This window comes from Balaenoptera acutorostrata, chromosome 15 (assembly GCF_949987535.1).
Source record: "Balaenoptera acutorostrata chromosome 15, mBalAcu1.1, whole genome shotgun sequence".
NCBI lineage: Eukaryota > Metazoa > Chordata > Mammalia > Artiodactyla > Balaenopteridae > Balaenoptera > Balaenoptera acutorostrata.
In genome coordinates, this window is record NC_080078.1 from 18002369 (window position 1) to 18022317 (window position 19949).

The following is a 19949-nucleotide window of genomic DNA, read 5'->3' on the forward strand; positions in this document are numbered from 1 at the left end:
CCATCCAGTGGGGTTCATTTATTTACTTAACAAATATATAGTGCTTACTCTACACTGGGCGTTGTTCTGTATGCTTGACACTTATGAATTCAGTTTATCATCACTACAAACGGTATAAAGTAGACACTGTAATTTCACAAATGGGGAAACTGAAGTCTTGAGAACTTGGCTCCATAAGAAATGGCAAAGCCAGCATTTGAACCTGTGCGATCTGGATCCAGAGTCCATGCTCTTAACCTCCAAGCTATATTTCTTGACAGGTAACAACAGACATGAATACTGACTGTGCATGTGTTGTGTTGGAAATTGTGCTAAGGAGCTTATAAAACATGATGTCATTAGCACTCATAGAAGCTCAATTTTACAAACGTGAGGAAACTAAGCACCCAGGGGGCCTCTGTCCCTGCCCCACTCCCAGGTGCCATCAAGGGCAGTGGACATTTGATCCCAAACTCTCTCTTCCATCCGGGGGTAGGGATGGGGGATAAGGGGATAGAGAGAAGGGGGTCCAGGAAAGGGTCTCTCTTCTCATTTCCCTGATACTTCATTTCAGCTCCTCTTCTGAATCTGAACACCAGGAAATTGTGAATACCTTCAGGGACAGCATTCCTGCCCCTGCCTCGGCTTTCTGCAACACTGAGCTTTTGCTGTACAAAACACATCAGTTACTGAGTCACTGCCCAGAATTTGGAAATCCTCAGGTCATCCCAGACCTGCTGGTAACTGGGTGTGTTGTAACCAGGGTGACTGGTTAGTGGTTTTCCCTCCCTGCGGCCTTCCCCCAGCCTCCCTCTAGATTTAGCTCCAGAGGTCCATGGCGGGGCCCAGGAATCTGTATCATGATTCTTATGGTTCAGGCAAAGGTAAAATACACTGGCCTACACTCCTCCGCATGGCATTCAAGGCCTTTCACAACACGCCCCACCTTTCCATCCATCACTGGCTTCTCCCCCACTCCCTGAACGACCTCCTAGCCTTTATCCATGCTGTTCCCACTGCTCAGCATGCTGTTCCCTCTCATTCTGCACCTACCGAGCTCCTCTCCTCCTCTCCCAGGGCTGGCTCAGAGGTCCCTGCTCCATGAAGTCTGTCCCATTGACCCATGAAGGTTGATCACCCCCTACCTGTGCTTCCTCCCTTCCTCATAGCTCTCCCCAACCGCCCCCCAAGAGGGAGCTCCTTGAGGGCAAACACCAGTGCCCTGAACAGCACTCAAGCAGTGCCCAGTGAGTGCTAATGAGTGAATGAATGGCTGGGGTAGGTCACCTCCCTTTCTATACCTCAGCATCCTCATCTGTACTCATGGTGGGGCTGGCTGAGTTCAAGTGGCCTTTGTAGGACTCTGGAAACCGCTGACTGTGGGGGACACCTGGACAAACCCCTGACTGTGGGGGACACCTGGACAAAAGTAAACCTGAGCCTCAGTTTTCCCACTGGACTTAAGGATTTTAATAAAGGCACTGTTGTCCCAGCAAATGCCTGGTGCTCCTAAAAGGCCACCCATAGGGGAGGAGTTGCAGGGGGGCGGGGGTCATACTTCGCCGCAGAGGGCAAAGGCTGGCATTCAAGCAGGGTAAGTGCTGGCCTGGGGGTGATGTGTGGATCCCAGCAGCGGGCACCAAGTGTGCTGGTTCCCAGACTCTCCTGATTATAAGAAACATAGAATTTGTTCAAGAGAAGAAGGAGAAGGAGAAGGAGGGGAAAAAGGAGAAGGAGAGGAAGGGGGAGGAGGAGGAGGAGGGAGGAGAAGGAGAAGAAGAAGAAGAATCTAGATTCCTGTGTTTACTGAATCTGAATCTCACCAAAAAGAGCCTGAGAAGCTGCATCTTAATCGAATCCCCTGGAGAATTTGTTTATGGAGTAGTTTGACAAATATTGTTGACATGTGTAAGGCAGTGGGCTCTGGTGCCAGAATGAGTGCTTTGGAATCCTGCTCTGAACTTTCTTTGTGGGCATCACCTTGGGCAAGTCATTTAAGCTGCCTGTGCCTCAGCAGTTCTCATCTGCAAAATGGCCACAATACACACAAAGCACCGACCAGAAAGGTTATTTTGAACTTTAACTCAGAATACTTTCAGTGCTCAGGGCAGGCCCGTACAACACAAGTCCCAGCAAATGATCGCTATTATTGGGCCCATCAATATTCACATAAGGAGAGCAGAGGTCGAAAGGGCCTTGTTTCACCAGATTCCTCGATCCAAATCCTCACCGACTTCCTGTGCGCGGGGTGGGGGGTGACTGCCCAGAGAAGACGGGGGAGGTTGGTGGCCCAAGACCTGCCTCCCCCCACGCTCACGACGTTCCCAAGCCCCTCCAAGAGGCCGCCCCTCTGACGTGTCGCGGACGGGGCGAGTTTGGGGCGTGCGGGTGTCTGAGCACCAGCACTCGCCTCCCCAGCCCCGCTTCAGGTGCGCTGGGCGGAAGGGACGGAGCCGCCGCTGCCCCTCGCGCGAAGAGGAGCCGGCAGGTGAGCAATCCCCACTGGGGATCGGGAAATCCCGGGGTCCCAGCCGCCTGGCGCACCGCCGGCGGCCCCAGCGCTCTGTGGACCGCCGCCGCGTGCCCGGGCCGATCCCCCAGCCTCCCACCCGTGCGCAGGCCCCGGGTCCTACCTGCGCGCTCCGGGTCCAGTCGCCGCGCCAGCGCCGGAGCGGCAAGTGGGAGACACCCCGGGTGGCCGTCCCAGCCCTGGCTGCACCAGGCGGGGCTTTCCTAGGCCCCCTGCCAAGCCCGCCCAGCTTCCTGTGCCCCGCCCCGCTCCCCGCCCATTGGCCTGCGCCGCCCCGCCCCGCCCCGCTCCGCTCACCCCGCGCTCCCCGGGGCGCCCTCCCGGCAGGGGCGCCGACGGTCACAGCTGCGTCACTGTCCCGGTCCACTCCGTCTCCGCAGTCCGAGGGGCTGCCGATCTCTCCCGGAGGCGATCCCAGCGCCCGGGCCCCATGGCCACTGGAGGTCACACCCCAGCGGGGAGAACTCCGCAGGGCTTCTCCTAGCTCTCAGAATAAAATCCCAGCTCCGGATGGAGCCTCCGGATTTGGCACCAGCTGGTCCCACCGCCCCTGCCCCTGCCTTTCCTGCTGAGGCCCCTCTCTGCCTCTCTAGGCACAGGGGGCAGGTCCGTTAAGGGTTGGGGGGCTGGGCATCTTTAATCCTGCTCCCCTTCCCGACAGCCCAACTTCTGCTGAATGCGGATGTGTGTTCTTCTCTTCAGCAAATGTTTTCTGAGCGTCTACGATATGCCGGGCTCCAGAAAAATTTAGATAGTAAAACAACTCTTCAATCAACAGTTAGTGCCATCTGGCAGACCCCTTTCTAAGGCCATGCATATATTAACTGACAACTACCCTGTGAGGGAGCTATACTACTGTCCCCCAGTTTGCAGATGGGGAAACAGGCACAGAGCCTCTGAGGGGAAACTTGCTCAGAGTCATGCAGCCAGTGTGGGATTCCAACCCACGCTCCATGGACCACTAATCACTGCACACCATAAAAGCCCTGATGGAGCCCAGAAGCTGGGAAAAACAGTAAATGAATAAAGTATTTCAGGTAACAAGAGATACCAAGAAGAGAGTAAAACAGAGAGAGACCTAACTCCTCCTGGAGGAGGAAACATTTGAGCTTCTAGCCTGAAAGGGATGGGGGCAAGACTAGTTTAGAAAGTGAGAACAGCAAGTGCAAAGGCCCTGGGGTGGGAACCAATTTAGCATGTTGGAGGAATTGCCTGAAGGCCAGGCTGGAGAGCCTTGAGGAGGGGAGAGGGGAAGAAAGTCAGGTAGGAGGTGTGCAGACCCAGGCTGGATAGTGCTGAGGTCCCCTCCTAAACATGAAATCTTCTTTTGCCCCATCTTTGTGTCTCTGAGTTTGTGCCAAGTTTTATCTGGAGACAGTGGAAGTCTCACTTTGGGAATGTGTGGCCTGGGCTGTCTGCCCTCCTGGTCCCGAACTGGGCTCCCACCCTGTTTTCTGCATCTTTAAGTCATCCTTCACTCTTCCCTCACTTCCACCTGACTGAGTGCATCTGCATACTAACCCCACTGCTTACTATGGACTCTGGGTGAAGTGGCTCGTGCACAGTGCGTGCCTCAGCTCCCACATCTGCAAAGTGGGGACGATCACAGGCCCCACCTCATAGGGTCTGAAATACATGTGATGACATCCATGAAAAGTTCTTGGAGCAACACCTGGCACATAGTAGGCGCTCAATAAATGTTCACTGTTGTTCTGATCAGAAGGAAGATGAGAAGCCAATTCAGAGCCTGCTTCCTCCACCTGTTTGCTTGGTTGTGAAATGGGGGTAAAAACAACACTGAAAAGACAGGAAAGGATGGGGCAGATGTGGCTGGATGTGAAAACATTTGGGAAATCTGGAGAAAGGGAATATGGGAATTCTTTGTACTTGCCACTTTTTTGTAAGTCTGAAATTATGTCAATATAAGGAGTTAACGACCCAACACAGCCAAAAATTAAAAAAAAAAAAAAAGAGTTAACGAAAATAGGACATTGTCCTGAAGCCTTAGAAGGATAAAAAATGTAAAGTTTGCCATCTCACATATAGTTGCACTATTTGGATTCCTGCCTGAGCTGTCCAAACTTTGTCAGTGGCTGCTCTGTGTCAGGCCTTGGAGGGGGGGTTTGGAGGCCCCAAAGCAATAAAAACTCAGGCCCTCAACACAGGCGGTTGCCAAGTTTGGCCTCAGTACGAGCTCAGCTCACGTTACATTACTTGTTTTTAATCCTGTCTTTCAGGTTTAATTTTTTTTTTTTAATTTTAGAACAGTTGTAGATTTTACAGAAAAATTGATAGTACAGAGAGCTCTTATATTACCCCCTCCCCTGTGCATAATTTCCCCTATTAGTAACATCTTGCATTAATACAGTACATTTGTAACAGTTAGTGAACCGGTATTTATACATTATTGTTAACTGAAGTCTGCTCTTTACATTAAGGTTAACGCTCGCTTCCTTCTGAGCTGTTCTGTGGGTTTCGACAAATGCATAATGACATCTATCCACCAGTACAGCAACATAAAGAAGAGTTTCACCTTCCTGAAAATCCCCTAGGCTTCACCTCCTCCTCCTCCTCCCCATGAACCTTGGAAGCCACTGATCTTTTTACTGTCCCTATAGTTTTGCTTGTTCCAGAATGCCATATAGTTGGAATCTGACAGTATATAGCCTCTTAAGACTGGCTTCTTTCACTTAGTAATATGCATTTAAGGTCCCCCCATGTCTTTTCATGGCTTGATACCTCATTTCTTTTTAGCACTGAATAGTATTCCATTGTCTGGCTGTACCACTGCTTATTTAGCCATTCACCTACCGAAGGACTCCTTGATTGCTTTCAGTTTTTGACAAGTATGAATAAAGCTGCTATATAAACACTTGTGTGCAGGTTTTTATGTGGACATGTTTTCAACTCCTTTGGGTAAATACCGAGTGTGATTGCTAAGATCATATGGTAAGAATACATTTAGTTTTGTAAGAAACTGCCAAACTCTTCCAAAATGCCTGTGCCATTTTGCATTTCCACCAGCAGTGAATGAGTGTCCCTGTTGCTCTGCATTCCTGCCAGCACACGGTGTTGTCAGTTTTTGGGATCTTAGCCAGTCTAGTAGATGTGTAATGGTATCTCATGGTTGTTTTCATCTGCAAGTTCCTTAAAGATATATTATGTTGAGCATATTTTCACATGCTTATTTGCCATCTGTGTATCTTCTTTTTCATCTGTCAAGATCTTTTGCCCATTTTTAAATAGGGTTGTTTGTTTTCTTAGAGTTGAGTTTTTAAAAATTCTTTGTATATTTTGGATACAAGTCCTTTATTGAACATGTGTTTTGCAAAGATTTTCTCCAAGCTTTGGCTTATCTTTTCATTCTCTTAACAGTGTTTTTTGTAAAGTGGAATTTTTGACTTTAAATGAAGTTCGACTTATTTTTTCTTTCGTGGATCATGCTCTTGGTGTTGTTATCTAAAAACTGATTGCCAAACCTAGATCCTAGATTTTCTTCTATGTTATATTCTAGAAGTTTTATAGTTTTGCATTGTACATTCAGGTTTATGATCCATTTTGCATTATTTTTTGTGAAAGGTAGAAGGTCTATGTATAGAATCCCTTCCTTCCTTCCTTCCTTCCTCCCTCCCTCCTCTCTCTCTCTTTCTTCCTTCCTTCCTTCCTTTCTTCCTTTCTTTCTTCCTTCCTTCCTTCCTCCCTCCTTCCCACCCTCCCTCCCTCCCTCTCTTTCTTTCTTTCTTTCTTTTCTTTCTTTCTTTCTTTCTTTCTTTCTTTCTTTCTTTCTTTCTTTCTTTCTGTTGTCTGCCTGTCTGTCTGTCTCTGTCTCTTTCTCTCTCGCACTCTCAGCTCACACTTGGGATCCTTGAGCTGACATGTGAGACGTCCAGCTACCCTGAAGCCACAGTCCTGGAGAGAGAACATGGAGAGAACACAGAGAGACAGAGAGAAAGGCCGGAGGAGCCCCAGCTGTACGGGACTTCCCAGCCCAGGCCCAGATGTGAGCAAGCGAGCCCTCAGATGTTTCCAGCTCCCATTCCTGAGCCATCCCAGCTGACACCAAGAGGAACAGACATGAGCCGAGCCCACTGAACCCTGACCAAATTGCAAAGTCACCAGCAAAATGAATGTTGCTAATGAATGTTGTTTCAATCTGATGCCAAGTAGCACAGAGACAAACTGTCCCCACTGAGCCCGGCCAGGTTGCAGATTCATGAGCTAAATAAATGCCACAAAGTTTGGGGATAGTTTGTTTTGCAACCATTGTACCTTGACCTGCTGCAGACCTACGATACTCACCTCTCACGTTCTTCCTTGCCAACAGAGCCCAGACTTCATCAGGGCAGCGGTGTACCCTCCCTGAGGCAATGGAACATGATTTGTTTCAGCCAATCATGACAGTCCCATTCCAGCTTTCCTAGCCTCCCTTGTCCTATGGGTGGCTGAGTGACCCAGTTCTGCCAACTAAACACACATGGAAGTCTGTATGTGGGGGAGTGCTTCTGGGGCAGTGTTAGTATTCCTGATAGAAGGGGTCTTGCAGCTGTGAACACAGGCCATCCTACCGCCAGGAGGGAAGGTCAAGACAACCGCAGTGTGGGAGTCCTGATGTCTGCGGACTATGGACGCAACTCCAGCAAGAGCCAATATCTGGAATTCTTGTAAGGTGAAAAGAATTCTCCAGACATGGGAGCCCTGACATCTTTGAACAGCTGAACCACAGCAGCTGTGGTCTACCTACAGACACCATTTCTCCACAGGAGAAATTTTGACTTTTTGTCATTTTGCAGTTTTTAACAGAGCAGATCCAGGGGACTTATTTCAAGAGTTGGAGCCATCTGGGGCCTCCAAGCTGGCCTGGCTCACCTGGTTTTGGCGGGTGAGGACAAAGGGATTGATAACAACCCTGAACCAAGCTCTGTGGACATAACCAGCAGACTGTGCCAAGGGGGCTGAGGGTTGATCCCTTTTGCTACCACCCTTGGGGCAGAATGACATCCAATCAAACCTCAGGTAGCGCAGGTTCGATAAACAGGCTTTCTTCTAAAAGAAAGGAATGATGATCGTGGTGATGGTGATGATGATGGTGGTGATGATGATGACAATGATGGTGCTGGTGGGGATAATCATGGTGGTGGAGGTGGGGATGATGATGTTAATGGCGATGGTGGCGATGGTGATGATGATGGTGGTGATGATGATGACAGTGATGGTGCTGGTGGGGATAATCATGGTGGTGGAGGTGGGGATGACGACGTTAATGATGATGGTGGTGATGGTGATGATGATGGTGATGATGATGACAGTGATGGTGCTGGTGGGGCTAATCATGGTGGTGGAGGTGGGGATGACGACGTTAATGGTGATGGTGGTGATGGTGATGATGATAGTGGTGGTGCTGGTGGGGATAATCATGGTGGTGGAGGTGGGGATGACGACGTTAATGGTGATGGTGGTGATGGTGATGATGATAGTGGTGGGGGTGTTGAAGTTGATGATGATGATAGGGATGATGATGATGATAAGGATGGTGGTGGTGATGGTGGTAGTGATGAGAGGATGATATTAAGAGCTGACATTTATGTAGTAGTGTGGCACTATGTACCAGACTCTGTTGTAGGCTCTTGTCATATATTAATTAATCCTTACAAAAACTCTTGGAATTAGGTACTATGATTAGGTCCATTTACAGTTGAGGAAAAGACACAGAGAGGGTAAGATACTTGCTCAAGATCACATAGCTGGTGAGTACTGAGTGAGCACACTTCCTCAGGAGAGAGAAACTCCTCTCAGGAACCTAACTGACATTGTAACACTGTGCTTGTTGCAATATGCATGATTTGCCATCTGGGAGGAATGTATACAGAGCTTAGTGTTTCTGGCTGAAGACCAGTACACTCCTGCCTGCTTACTTCACTGATTTCCTGGGACAAAGGAAAAAAAAGTCCTGAATTACATTGTCTCCAGGGCTGCCTTCCTCCAGGCCACCACGGACTCAGCTGTCAGAATTCACAAAGTTAAATCTCTCTCTCTTTTGGTTGAGAATCTCCCTGTGACTCCTCATTGCTTAATGGTTAAACCAGAGTTTCTCAACCTTGGCGCTATTGACATTTTGAGCTGGATAAGTCTTTGTTGTGGGGAGGTGTCCCAGGCATTGTAAGATGTTTAGCAGCATCCTTGGCCTCTACCCACTAGATTCCAGAAGCCTCCTGCCCGTTGTAGCAACCAAAATGTCTCCAGACTTTGCCAAATGCAAAGTGGGGTGGGAAGTGGTGGTGGCCCCTGGGTTAAAGGAAACAGGTTTCCAACCTTTAAAAGGTAATTTGACCACAGGGCTCTCATGGGAGCCTCCCATCAGACAGCGGGCTTCCCAAGGGTGAAGACCCAGCCTTACTTGGCTTATTTCTCTTCCCCTGAGGTTGATCTGTAGCTCAGAGCAATGAGGACTCAAGAGATAGGAGTCAAATTGAGTACAACCAGATTGTGATAAGGGGTAAAAGGATACAAACAGGAAGCGTGGGGACTACCAAGGAGGGAGGCATCCGAAATGGGTCCTGAGTGCATCTCTGAAGAGGAGTGAGTTGCAGTGGAAGGTAGGGCAGCATTCTGAAGGAGACAAGAGGGAAGATGGGCAGCCAGGCAGAAAAAGCAGCACGAGCAAGGGGTGGAGGTGTACAAGTATATCTCAGGGAGTGCCGGGCTGGGGCCAGCAATGCAGCTTGGGGCCATATTACAAAATGTCTTGAACACCAGCTTCAGGTGATGTGGAGCGTCAAAGGATTCCAAACCAAGGCAAGAGAGGTTCAACCGTGGGTTATAGACCAATCCCTCTGGCAGTTGCATGGATGGCGAATCTGAGGGAGACACAGCTGGTGACCAGCTGGGGTGTTGCAATAATCCACATGAGAGCTGAGGCCCAGCAGAGGGTAGAGCAAGAGGCAGAAGGATTCTAGGCATGGCAAGAGGCAGTGTCTTCCTGTTTCATTGTGGATAAATTCTAATCCTTTCCAAGAGTGAAAAGGCAAATATAAAATTTCCGGCCCATAGTAAATGATTAATAATATGAGCTTTCCCTTCTCCATCTCTGTTCCCTGGGCTGGCTGTGCTCTTCTTCCATTCCTCAGCCTGCAGAAACCACCGTCTTTTTTGAAGGCCTGACATCTCCTCAGTGGAGAAGTCTTGAGCTTCCCAGACAGGGTACCTCCTCTGTATGCCTATGGCCACCTACCCAATGTCCTTGTTTAGGAGTTTTGGGCACCTTGTGATTTTGTGCTTGTTTTCTCTATTAGACATGAGCTCTTTGCGGGCTGTGACTCTGTCTTGTTCATTTACTCTGTGAACCAATATTTATTGAGCACCTACTATGTGCCAGGCACTGTGCTATGTACTGGGATACAGCTACCACCAACAGTCTTGTATTTCCAGCACTCACAGAGCGCCCGGTGAGTGAGTGAGTGAATGAATGAATGAAGGCGTGGACAATGGGATGGTTGAGGTGGGCGAGACCTACAGAGCTTTGGTGAGTCACCCTTGACTGCCCAGCAGGAAGTGACCAAGGAGGAGCTGAAGCCCAGACAGTTAAAGAACGTGGAAACCAGCTCTCGGCACACTGGGGCTCCACATCCAATGCTTTCCTGTGATGTTTCTGTGTTCCCTGAGTGGCCTCACCTGGCGGCAGGACTACCACCTGTCAGTTGGCATGGCTCTGCCCTCTTCAGCTAGTTGGCCGAAGCTGCGGGAACTGTGGCTTTATTTGTAATGGATATTAGTGGTCTGTCGCCCACACATAATTGTCCCCTTGTTGCCAGGCAACAAGCCCTGTTTGTTTTTTTTTTAATCTTTACTGGAGTATAATTGCTTTACAATGGTGTGTTAGTTTCTGCTGTATAACAAAGTGAATCAGCTATACATATACATATACCCCCATATCTCTTCCCTCTTGCGTCTCCCTCCCAACCTCCCTATCCCACCCCTCTAGGTGGACACAAAGCACCGAGCTGATCTCCCTGTGCTATGCGGCTGCTTCCCACTAGCTATCTGTTTTACATTTGGTAGTGTATATATGTCCATGCCACTCTCTCACTTCGTCCCAGCTTACCCTTCCTCCTCCCCGTGTCCTCAAGGCCATTCTCTACGTCTGCGTCTTCATTCCTGTCCTGCCCCTAGGTTCTTTAGAACATTATTTTTTTTTTAGATTCCATATATATGTGTTAGCATACAGAATGTGTTAGCATTCCATATATATGTGTTAACATAGATTCCATATATATGTGTTAGCATATATAGCATCCCATATATATGTGTTAGCATTTCTCTTTCTGACTTACTTCACTCTGTATGACAGTCTCTAGGTCCATCCACCTCACTACAAATAAATCAATTTAGTTTATTTTTATGGCTAATATTCCATTGTATACATGTGCCACATTTTCTTTATCCACTCATCTGTCGATGGACACTTATGTTTCTTCCATGTCCTGGCTATTGTAAATAGAGCTGCAATGAACATTGTAGTACATGACTCTTTTTGAATTATGATTTTCTCAGGGTATATGCCCAGTAGTGGGATTGCTGGGTCACATGGTAGTTCTATTTTTAGTTTTTTAAGGAACCTCCATACTGTTCTCCATAGTCAAGCCCTGTTTTAAATCTCTGGGGATCTACTCCCCTCCCCCAACTTTCCATCCATAAACCTGCATGGGCTCCATGCCCAGCCTAGTGTTGGAATGCGTGGCCCAGGCTATTCCACTGGCCACGTGGCCACAGGGCCACAAAGCTTGGCAGGGCAAGCATGTGACCTAAGTACCCTTAGCTAGTCCAATCAGGGTGAACCTCAAGACTTTTTGTGGGACTGCTGGGACAAGAGCACTTATACCCTTTTGCACTGGAGCTGAGTGTGGAAGGTATGGGATTTTAACTTCATTGTTGTTGGATGCCATCTTATAACCACCAAGAGAGGGCTTTTCTGTTTATGGACACCCACAGAAAGCAGTCAAGAGATGGAGAACGAGAGAGTGAAATTAGGTCCCAATGAAACTGTCAGAACTCCTGGATCCAGCCGTGCCTGAAGCTAGCAAGATCTTACCCTGGACATTTTGGTTTTTTCCTCAAGCCAGTTTGTTAGCTTTCCATTCTTAACATTTGCTGTGCTGAACCGAGTGCTCAACCTGTGTGCGGAAATATTTGTAGTGGTTAGTCTCCAGTGGAAGGGAGCAGGAATGTGCCGTGGCAAAGCTGTCAGTAGGGTGGCACCCCACTCCTGCCCTCCAGCTGTTTTGCAAGAAGGAGTCAGTGGAGCACCAGATTCTTCGAACAAGGGACAAGCCAACATGTGCCCTGCCTTCCTAGAGTACATTTCCTAAGCGGAGTGGCCTCCTGGTTCCAGACTTTACTCCTGGGTGTTCTTGCAGCATCTGCACAATCAGTGCTGTTTGTCCTTAGTGACATCTTTTGCTGGTCCTTTAGTGCCATCTGTGTCTTTGGTCTTTAACTCAGCTTACCTCTGGCTGGGTCTTTTCTCTTCTCCTTCGGACACTCAGACATACCTCTTGGGAAATGTCATTTCTCCAGACTGGACTCATTTCCATTTCTTGGAAACTTGCCATGTGCCCAGTGCCATATAATCAATTGTCCCATTTAATCTTCAAACAACACTGTGCATTCCCATTTTATAGATGAAGATGTTGAAGCTCAGAGAGATTAAGTAACTTTCCCAAGATCTCACAGCTAGCAAGTGGTAAAAATGCACAATACCCAATATCTCTCCTACTCCACAGCCTGTGCCCTTGACCACTCTGCTATACTTCCTCTCTGGGATTCTATCTGGGAGGTATATCTGTGGGCTTCTTTGCCCTGAGGGTAAGACCCAGACCAAAATGAGCCAATGACTCTCCTGACTATGACCATCTCTCCATGCACATGTGCATTCACACCCTACACACCTGCTCCCATATCCACAGTCACAGAATTAGCGTTACTTTGGATGATGTGGGGCCATTCTGGGACAAAGGCCACAAAGATAAGGCTATGATGTCATCTTCATAAAGACAGTTGTTTGCCTCAGCATGTCTGGAAGGAAGTTACAAGGATGAAAGGACTAGTATGGGGCATGGAGAGAAGAAAGTTGAAAGGCTAAAGTCTCAGGGCGATTGAAGGAGGTTATAAAAAATGATGGTTAAGAAATCAGAGATATACAGGACAATAAAATATGCAGGAATGGGGCCTTGGGAAAAACCAGGCTGGTTTATTTAAAACCCTGTCACCCAGAACCCTGGGGTTTATTCATTCATTCAGTGAATATTTATTGATGCCTATTATATGTCATCACATCCTGGGAACTAGGGACTGCAAAGGTGAATAAGACATGGACCCTGTCCCGAAGGAGCTCATGATCAGCTGGAGGAAAGCATGACCAAGTAATTAGGGTACAATGTTATACCAGTCCTGAGAGGGAAGTATGAAAACAGAAGTTTTCTGGAAGAAGGGCCAAACTTGGAACATCTGATGGATGAGGAGGCGTTCTCCAGTTTGAGCGTGAGCGGGACGAGGTGGGGAGAGTGACCCAGGGGAAGAAACAGAATTTGCAAAGGTATTAAGAGGAGACCAATTACTGGGGTAATTGATATGAGATCAAAAAAGCTGAGGGAACAGGGAGAGTGACAAGACAGGTAGAAAAGAAACACAGCGTTCTGGTCCAGGAGAATAGTAGCTTTTAAATCTTTTTGATTACAACCCACAGTAAGAAATGCATTTTCTATTCTGGCCCGGTACAATCACACACACACATGCACATTCACACGTGTGTGCATGCATGTGTGAAACAAAGATCAACAAAGAATATTTCGCACTGCAACTTGCCATTCATTCTGATATGTTGTATTCTGTTCTATTTTGTTTTTCAAATGTTGGTCGGGGTGAAATAAGCTTATCACAAAATAGTACACATCGTATGATTTCATTTATATGCAATTCTGTAACAGACACAACTAATCTAATCTACAGTGGTATAAATTAGGTCAGTGGCTGTCTGGGCTGCAGATGGGGTGGGGCAAGATTAAAAGCAAAGAAGTGAAAGAGAGCTTTCTTAGGAGATGAAAATATTCTGCATCTTGATTAGGGTGGTGCTTACATGGACACATGCATTTGTCAAAAATAAATACATAAAAATAAATGCATGGGAGGGAACTTTCCGGGGTGGTATTGGTGTTCTATATCTTGATAAGGAATTTGCATTGCACAGGTGAATGCATTTGTCAAAACTCATCAAGTGGTACACTTAAGATTTGTGTATTTCATTGTATGTACATTTTATAACAAAAGGAAAAAAATTGTGGGCAAGTAGTGAACTGTAGTTGATGATATGCATGCTGAAGCGTTAGGAGAAAGTATTCTGGTGTCGGCAACTCACTTTTTGAAATGCATCAAAAAATAAAATAGATTGGTGGATGGATAGAGGAATGGAAAGATTTACAGATATGTGATAAAGCAAATATAAAAAACTGTTAACACATGTCAAGACAATTCAACGAGGAAAGGCCAGCCTTTTCAATAAATGGTGCTGGAATAACTGGATATTTACATGCAAAAGAATGAAGTTGGAGACTTCCCTGATGGTCCAGCGCGTGAGGCTCCACTCTCCCAACGTGGGAGGCCTGAGTTAGGTCCCTGGTCGGGGAGCTGGATCCCACATGCATGCTGTGACTGGGAGTTCGCATGCCGCAACTAAAAAGAGTCCGAATGCCGCAACTAAAGACTCTGCATGCCGCAACTAAGAAGTCCGCATGACTCAACTGAGGGATCCCACATGCCGTGACAGGGATCCCGAGTGCTGCAGCTGAGACCCAGTGCAGCCTAAATAAATAAATAAATAAATAAATAAATTAATTAATTAAAAAAACCCCAAAAAACAAAAGAATGAAGTTGGATCCTTACCTCACATCATATGCAAAAATTAACTCAAAATGGATCTAAGACCTAAATGGAAGAGTTAAACTATAAAACTCTTAGAAGAATACATGGATGTAAATTTTCCTGACCTTGGATTAGGCAGTGATTTCTGAGCTATGACACAAAAAACAGAATCAACGAAAGAAAAAAGAATAAGTAAATTTGACATCATCAAATTTAAAAGCTTTGGGGCTTTAAAGGACACCATTAAGAAAGTGAAAAGATAATCCCCAGAATTGAAGAAAATTTTTTTTTAAATTTATTTATTTATTCATTCATTTATGGCTGTGTTGGGTCTTCGTTTCTGTGCGAGGGCTTTCTCCAGTTGCGGCGAGCGGAGGCCACTCTTCATCGCGGTGCGCGGGCCTCTCACTATCGCGGCCTCTCTTGTTGCGGCGCACAAGCTCCAGACGCGCAGGCTCAGTAGTTGTGGCGCACGGGCCCAGCTGCTCCGTGGCACGTGGGATCTTCCTGGACCAGGGCTCGAACCCGTGTCCCCTGCATTGGCAGGCGGATTCTCAACCACTGCGCCACCAGGGAAGCCCTGAAGAAAATTTTTGAAAATCATATATCCGATAAGAGACTTGTATCTAGAACATGTAAACAACAACAAAAACTTGCACACAACGGCATTATGCATAATCCCCAAAAGGTGGAAACAACACAAATGTTCATCCCCTACGAGTGGATAAATAAAATGTGCCATATTCATACGAGGGAATATTATTTGGGAATAAAAAGAAATGAAGTACTGATACAAGCTACAACATGGATAAACCTCGAAAACATTGTGCCAAGTGAAAGAAGCCATCTGTGAAGGATCACATGTTGTGTGATTCTATTTAGGATATACGGAAGATCCAAAACAGACAAATCTAAAGATCCAGAAAGTAGATTATGTTGCCCAGGGTTGGAGGTTTGGATGAGACAGCAGGAGACTGATGGTTAAGGAGTGCAGGGTTTCTTCTTGGGGTAATGAAAAGGTTCTAAAATTGATTGTGGTGATGGTTTGCACAAATCTGTGAATATAGTAAAGCGATTAAATTATACACTTTAAATGGCTGAATTGTATGGTTTATGGATTTTATCTCAATAAAGCTGTTTAAAAATGTTAATGTAGACAAAAATGAAACAATTAATAAATTGCACTTCACCAAAATTAAACACTTCTGCTCTTCAAAAGATACTACTAAGGAAATAAAGAGGCAAGCCACAGATGGTAAGAAAATATTTGCAAACTATGTATCTAATAAAGGACTTGTATCTATAATACAAAGAACTCTAAAATGCAATAAAAAACAACTCAATTCTTAAAAATGGGCAAAAGACTTGAACAGACATTTTACCAATAAATATAAACATATAGCAAATAAACGTGAAAAGATGCTCAGCATCATGTCATTAGGGATTTAGAAACGAAAATCACAATGAGATACCTCAACACACATACTAGAATGGCTCATATTTTTATAGTAAAATTTTTTTTGATATATCACAATTCCAAGTGATAGTGAGGATTGAAATAACAGGAATTCTCACACCTTCTGGTGGGAATGCAAAATGATATGGTCATTTGGAAAACAGCTGGGCAGTTTCTTATAAAGTAAAACATGTTCTACTATACGACCCACTTTTCCACTCTGAGGTATTTATCCTGGAGAAATGAAAACTCAGGTTCACACAGCAATCTGTCTGCAAATGTTTACAGTGACTTTATTCGTAACTGCCAAAAACTAGATGTCCCCCAGCTGGTGAATGAATAAATGAACCTCAGTACATGCATATGATGGAATGCTATTCAACAATAAAAAGGAAGAATCTTCTGATACACACAACACTGCGGGAAAATCTCCAAAGCACTATGTGTTATGAAAGAAGCCAGACTGAAAATGCTACCTACTGTATGACTCTGTTTACATGACAACCTCGAGGGAGAGAAACTAGACCAGTGATGGCCAGGGACGGGATGGGAAGCTGGGTCACTGCAAAGGGGCAGGGGAGAATTTTTGGGATTGAAGGCACTGCTCTGAATTGTGATTGTGGTAGTAGCTGCTTGACTGTTATTTGTCAAAACTCACAGAACTGTGCACTAAAGTAGGTGAATCTTACTCTAAGTAAATTATACCTTAATCTAAAATTTTTAAAAATATATATTAAAGGTAGAATCTAGATGGTGGGAATATGTGTATTCATATCTTCTTGGTATGTTTGAATAAGTTCAGAATCAGATGTTTGGCAAAAACATCAAAAAGATATTAAGTGATTGATAAAAATAAATAAATGTACGCATGACCAAAACAAACAATTAATTACATAAAAAATAGTGAGTCATTTCACCCTTCATATCTTAAATAATACATGTAATAATTAAAGCATTAGAAGTCATGACCCACTAAATTGATTTTATAAGTTACTGATGGGTCGTGACCTGCAGTTTGAAAAACACTGCTGTAGACCAGGTTAAGGCACTTAGAGTTTAGCCTGAGAGAGCCTGGGGAGATTGGGGCCTCCAGAAGTGAGCAGAGCTGGGTGGGTTCTCTACTCTGGGACCAGGGCCAGTTGGAGGTCCTGGGCAGTAGCTGGAGCCTGTGCTCAGCTCAGAGGGAAATGGCTGCCTGCTGTCCCCAGGGAAGCTGGACCATGGACAGAATCCTGTCTCCTGCATCAGAGAGCCAGCTTGAGGTGGCAACAGAAGGCAGTCAGCGTTCTCGAAGTCATCTGTGTGGGTGAAAACCGCAAGGCTCTCATCCACCATCTGGACTGGATCGGACCTTGGATTTGCACTCGACTCTGGATGGGAAAAAGTTCTCCCATTCTGACAGAGATTAGCTTTCTCACCAGCCTCGTCACTGGGCATACAGGGTCAGGCTTAATTTAATTTATTAGTAAAATCATGTTTCCTAACTTCAAGACAGTTGTGGTCAAGGAAAAATGTATCTCTATTATATCTGATGTTGATATTGGAGTTACAGTTAATTTCAACTTGTAGAGGGGTTCATGCATAAAAAAAATGTTCTTCTACTTAAAAGTGCAAGTTTGGAAACCCTCATTCAAAGTCATTTCTGCAATTTTAAGAGCTGGGCTTACCTACCCATGGTCTTGGAGCTCAAGATAAAACCCTGGTGTCTTCTTTCTCAGAGTCATCACCTGAGCTCTGCGCCATTTGCCCAACGCTCAGAATATTCACAGTCCCGAAGAGGAGCAATGCCTTTCATACCTCTTTGCCTTTGCATAGATTTTTTTCCCTCTCTTGTTCCCCTGGTGAAACTCCTATTCGTCCTTCAGTACCCTGCACCTCTTCTGTGGCAATTTTTCTGGATTCCTTCTCCTACAGCAGAGGCAGTGATTCCTTTTTTGGCATTTCCATCTATCTGCGCGTGCAGCTGTGAAGTAAAGCTGGCTCTCTCTTTGGATGAACAAAACGCCACAGGAATTTGTTGTTCCAAATAAAGTTGTCTGCTGCCAAGACCTCATGCCCCAGAGTATAACAAATTACTCTAAGTAGTTGCTTAGACTCTCCCAGCCTCCAGGTTGAGACAGAGGGTGGAGGCATGTATGCAGTGTAGACACTTATGGAGAACCCTCTGGGCTCTGATCTACAAAAGGCACCACAGAGAGGCTATTGTCCAATCCTGCCAGGCCCTGGAAGGTGGGTGTCCTCCCAGGTCCCTCCCAGCTGGGGCACGAGTGTCTGGCAGTGGCTGGGTGAAGCTTCCCCTCATAGCATCATGTAGTCATTCAAACTGGGATCCTGTCACCTCCCTGGGCACCATGAGGCAGCATGGCATTGTCACACAATCCCAAAATGCCCGCACCCCGGCCTCCCAGTTTGAGGAACTCGCTGCTTCTGTCCATCTCCCCCAAGCTCTTCCCTCTGTTCCCTTCTTCCCTGGGAGTTTTCACTGGAAACACAGCATGGTCTTGCTTGCCTAGGGGAGGGGGCAAGGGATACCGAGGCCAGACAGTTTCTTACTAACTGTTACACATCTATCAGCACCTACCTCACCACGTTACAGTGATTTATTTCCTGGCCTGGACCTTTCTCTGAACTGTGAGTCTTCTGAGGTCAAGAACAGTCTCACTGACCTTGGTCTCCAAACGCTCAAGAGTGGGCTTTCTAATTGTGCCACTGAGGCAAGTTTTTTAAACTTCTCTGAGCCTCAGTAAAATGGGACCAATCTCATAGTAGTTTGGTTGGTATGAACAAAGGTAATGCATATTAATTCCTTAGAACAGTGCCTGTCGTGTACCAATAACTCAATTAATATTACCTGCTATTATTACTTGTTATTCTTATTATTGTTACTTGTTGTGGATGTTTGGTTGCCTACCCAACAGTCATTCCCAGCTCCTTTTTTTCCACATTAGAGACTGAAAGTGCAAAGTACTCATCTTCCCAGACTTGCTTGCAGCTGGGGCAGGTGGCTTTGCCCCAATCTTGTGCAACAGGACTTGAACAAAAGTGTGCAAGAGGCTTCTGGGAAAGATTTTCCTCTCTGATAAATAGACAGAGAGATAGAGACCTTGGACACTATCATAGAGAGAGGTGATGCTTGGAGCTGTGGCAGCCATCTTGTGACCATGAGGGCAGAGGTAAGGCTAAAAGTCAACATGCTGAAAATGTCAGAGCAGAAAGATGCAAGGGTCAGGGGCCTTGATGACGTTTTTTAAAAAATTTATTTATTTATTTATTTATTTTTGGCTGAGTTGGGTCTTCGTTGCTGTGCACGGGCTTTCTCTAGTTGCGGCGAGCTGGGGCTACTCTTGGTTGCGGTGCATGGGCTTCTCATTGCAGTGGCTTCTCTTGTTGCGGGGCATGGGCTCTAGGTGCGGGGGCTTCAGTAGTTGTGGCTCGTGGGCTCTAGAGCGCAGGCTCAGTAGTTGTGGCTCACGGGCTTAGTTGCTCCATGGCATGTGGGATCTTCCCAGACCAGGAATCGAACCCGTCTCCCCTGCATTGGCAGGCGGATTCTTAACCACTGCACCACCAGGGAAGCCCCATGACATTGTTGAGTTGCTGCCCCAACCTTGGAACTTCCTATCTTAGAACACTTTGTTAAATTGGATCTGAAATGACCTTATTATGAGGGCTACTTTGAATTGGGGATTCTGGTATTAGCAGCTGAAAGTATTCCATTGAATATGTTTTGTTTTTTTTTTAAATTTATTTTTTATTTATTTATTTTTGGCTGTGTTGGGTCTTCGTTGCTGCGCACGGGCTTTCTCTAGCTGCGGCGAGCGGGGACTACTCTTCGTTGCGGTGCGCGGGCTTCTCACTGTGGTGGCTTCTCTTGTTGCAGAGCTCGGGCTCTAGCCGTGCGCGGGCTTCAGTAGTTGTGGCACGCGGGCTCAGTAGTTGTGGTGCATGGGCTTAGCTGCTCTGCGGCATGTGGGATCTTCCCAGACCAGGGCTCGAACCCGTGTCCCCTGCATTGGCAGGCGGATTCTTAAACACTGCACCACCAGGGAAGCCCCATTGAATATGTTATTACAG

At 46.3% G+C, this 19949-nt stretch overlaps 1 protein-coding gene across 5 annotated transcripts in view; it reads right to left on the bottom strand.

Annotated features, from left to right (window-relative positions):
• The window catches only part of IL4R (interleukin 4 receptor), a 41585-nt gene extending 38872 nt beyond the window's left edge, over nucleotides 1-2713 (bottom strand). For 4 of the 5 annotated variants that reach the window (XM_057529472.1, XM_057529471.1, XM_057529473.1 and 1 more), the window contains exon 1: nucleotides 2613-2713. The gene's annotated coding sequence lies outside the window, so the exon portion shown is untranslated. The remainder of the gene's footprint in view (nucleotides 1-2612) is intronic. The other variant, XM_057529476.1, reaches the window with a different exon arrangement.
• Nucleotides 2714-19949: the final 17236 nt, after the last annotated feature.